The following is a 2,793-nucleotide window of genomic DNA, read 5'->3' as shown; positions in this document are numbered from 1 at the left end:
AACAAACAAATAAAAACAAGTAATAAAATGAAGCAATGAAAAAAGAAACTTTCACTTTAAAGGTGATTAATATTCAGAATTCCTGTGGCACTATATAACAAGAAAATATTACTTGGATGAAACTGCAATTAGTTAAAAATATTTAAAAATAACTTAGGTTTTCCTAAATATATATTGAGAGAAAAGATGCAATGAAGCAAGTATAACCTTTTTAATCATAGTTTGTAATGCTCTCTAATCCAATTAGTGAAGAAAGGGCAAGCAGCAATAACTTATGTTCCTATTTCCCTTCCCCGGTCCCCTTGGCTTTCATTAATGAGTATGTAACAAAGAACCATACGTAGGTTTGGGACTTGAAAAGTAATATTCTTTGGCAGTTTAAGTTTGTCCTCAGGATCTCATCGTTGTTTGCACAGAAGGGCTGCAGTCCATTCTTGGCCAAAGCTGCACAGTTTGCTTCCATAAGACTATATGCACTTCAATGTCATTAAAGTATGTTTTCCTGGAAATGATAGTGCCATGCGTCATCATGCTCAACATGCTTCACTTTGCAGCACATGGCATAGAAAGAAATGCAACACTGTGTGCTACACATACAAAATCTATATATTTTTTTACAATACTTAAATGGTGATAACTTTGATGGCTGGAAGTTTGTTTGGGTAAAAGCTAATTTAGAAGCTTCTCTCTCTCTCTTTTTTTTTTTTTTTCCAAATCTGCTTCTAAAAAATAGATGTTTTAATAGTATATTTCAGAGAGGCACACATTTTCTACTTTATATGTTACAGTGCAATCCTCTGTGCTGTTAGCAGAGCTGAGGTCTTCCAAAAGACAACATTACAGAATAACATGAACCATCTGCTTCTGTAAGAAGCCTTGTGTGATGCACAAACCCAGGACAGATACAGAGATGCAGACAGAGAAGATGTAAGATGAGCAAATGGACCACAACAGAGAATTCTATTCAGAGTACTGTTTGCCTAAATGTCATAGCATTTTTTCATAATTCAAAATACATAGATATTTACATTATGGATATATTTATGAATGATTGTAAATAATCTAATAACATTGTCAGATACGATTTGCTAAATATTTGTGACTATAGCATGTGTGTATATATATTCATGAATATATATATTCATATAAGTTCATATACTCATAAATGGGACTTGGGTATGAGTTTCCTTTTTCAAAATGTCCTTGTCAGGTTTTAGTATCAAAGTTATACGGGCCTCATTAAAAAGTTGTTGAATGTCTCTAATTTTCCCAAAGAGTTTGTAAATTGGTGTCTTACCTTATTGGCTGCACGCAGTTGATTTATTTAGGAAGTAATCTCAGGTAACAGAAGAAACTGGGAAAAATGAAAGCAGGAAATAACAAAAGCAAACAGAAATGTGGTGGGGACAACTGAGGCTTAATTCTTCTGGAATCTCTCTTGTAGTGATATAGAATGGAGTACACTGTCCAATCAAAAGAAAGAAAGGAGCAGCAACCAGTTTCACACAGGCATAACGTGACAGCACCCCCCTGCATATATTTCACCTTCCACCCCATGGCTTCTCTGACCTGTGGGAACCTCCTTACCAATACCCACTTATACATTTACAACCTGAAAATGCAAGGGAGTTAACACCCCAAGGACAAATATTTATCAGCAGAAGACAGGAAACTAGATAAATTCCCCCCTGCCCTGGATTAAAAGGCAAACTGGCAGAATGTGTGTTTGAGCATAAAACTGTTACAACTGGTATTGTTTTTTCCTCAATTACTTGGCACAATTCACTGGTAAAACATGAACAGTACATAATTTGCCTATGTTCTTCTTGTGGGAATATTTTAGTTACAAACGCAATTTATTTAAAAGATACAGGTCTATTCAGATATTCCATTTCTTCCCGTGTTTGGGGGTCGAGTGAGTAGGGCCCGGGTAGGCGGCCGTGGCACGGTGGGAGCCTCGTGTTCAACGGCTCCACCCGTGGGACCAGACCCCTGAAGCTCCCCAGCCAGCAGGGCCAGGACCTGCCTCGGGAATCTGAGTGCTCCCCAGGGCCCGGAGCATTCGGGGGCGCGGTGCCTTCCAGTGTCTGCGCTCCAGCCCCAGTCCGGGAGACCAGCCCGGCGCACCCGGGTCCGGGTGCACCCACTCGCCCTGGCTACTCTCCCAGTGGGGCCCGGGAGCCAGGGCCTCGTGCAAGCCCGGCTCCGACGCATCCCTGTATTCCATCTCTTCCCGCCGCGCCGTGTCGCCGGGAAGCCTTTCCCGCCCCAGTAACCCAACAGAGGGTGAGGCGAAGTGAGCGGTTGGGGCTTGTGCCCCGCAGGCTCAGGCGAGTGCGCGTGCGCGTGCGCGTGCGCCCGGTGGAGGCGGCCCTGCGCGCTTGCCGTAGGTCGCTTCCGGGACGCGCCCAGCCGCTACTCCGGTGCGGAAAGCGTGTGCGGCTCGGCGGGGGCTCGCTGGGCAGCTCGGCTTCGCGGACCGGGCGGGCTGCGACGCGGTGGGACGGCAGCGCGCTGGAGCAGCCCCGCGCCCTGGCCAGGTAAGCTGCGGGACCCGCGCTGCCTGACTCGCTGGTGGCAGCCTGCAGCCTAGCGGGGCGCCGCAGGCACCGGGACGAGTGGAGGGAGGCGCGTAGCTGGCTGCCCTTGTGCCCGGAGCGCTGCCCTCTGGACTCCACGGGGTTGTGGGACGGCTGTTGCTGGGATCTGGGGGTGCAGACCCGCGGCCCCACTCCTCTCCCACGGCCACTTCCTCCTCCCAAGACCCACAGGCAGGTGCAGCGGAGACAAGGC

The 2,793-nt window shown here is 46.9% G+C and overlaps 1 protein-coding gene across 1 annotated transcript in view; it reads left to right on the top strand.

Moving 5' to 3' along the window:
* The window catches only part of EIF5A2 (eukaryotic translation initiation factor 5A2), a 25,751-nt gene extending 23,916 nt beyond the window's left edge, over positions 1–1,835 (top strand). The window contains exon 6 of the mRNA XM_017529877.2: positions 789–1,835. The gene's annotated coding sequence lies outside the window, so the exon portion shown is untranslated. The remainder of the gene's footprint in view (positions 1–788) is intronic.
* The last annotated feature ends 958 nt before the right edge of the window (positions 1,836–2,793 follow it).

Source organism: Cebus imitator, unplaced genomic scaffold (assembly GCF_001604975.1).
Source record: "Cebus imitator isolate Cc_AM_T3 unplaced genomic scaffold, Cebus_imitator-1.0 Scaffold61, whole genome shotgun sequence".
Classification (NCBI taxonomy): Eukaryota; Metazoa; Chordata; class Mammalia; order Primates; family Cebidae; genus Cebus; species Cebus imitator.
Note: the sequence above shows the minus strand (reverse complement) of the source record. Positions and strands in the feature narration are given on the sequence as shown.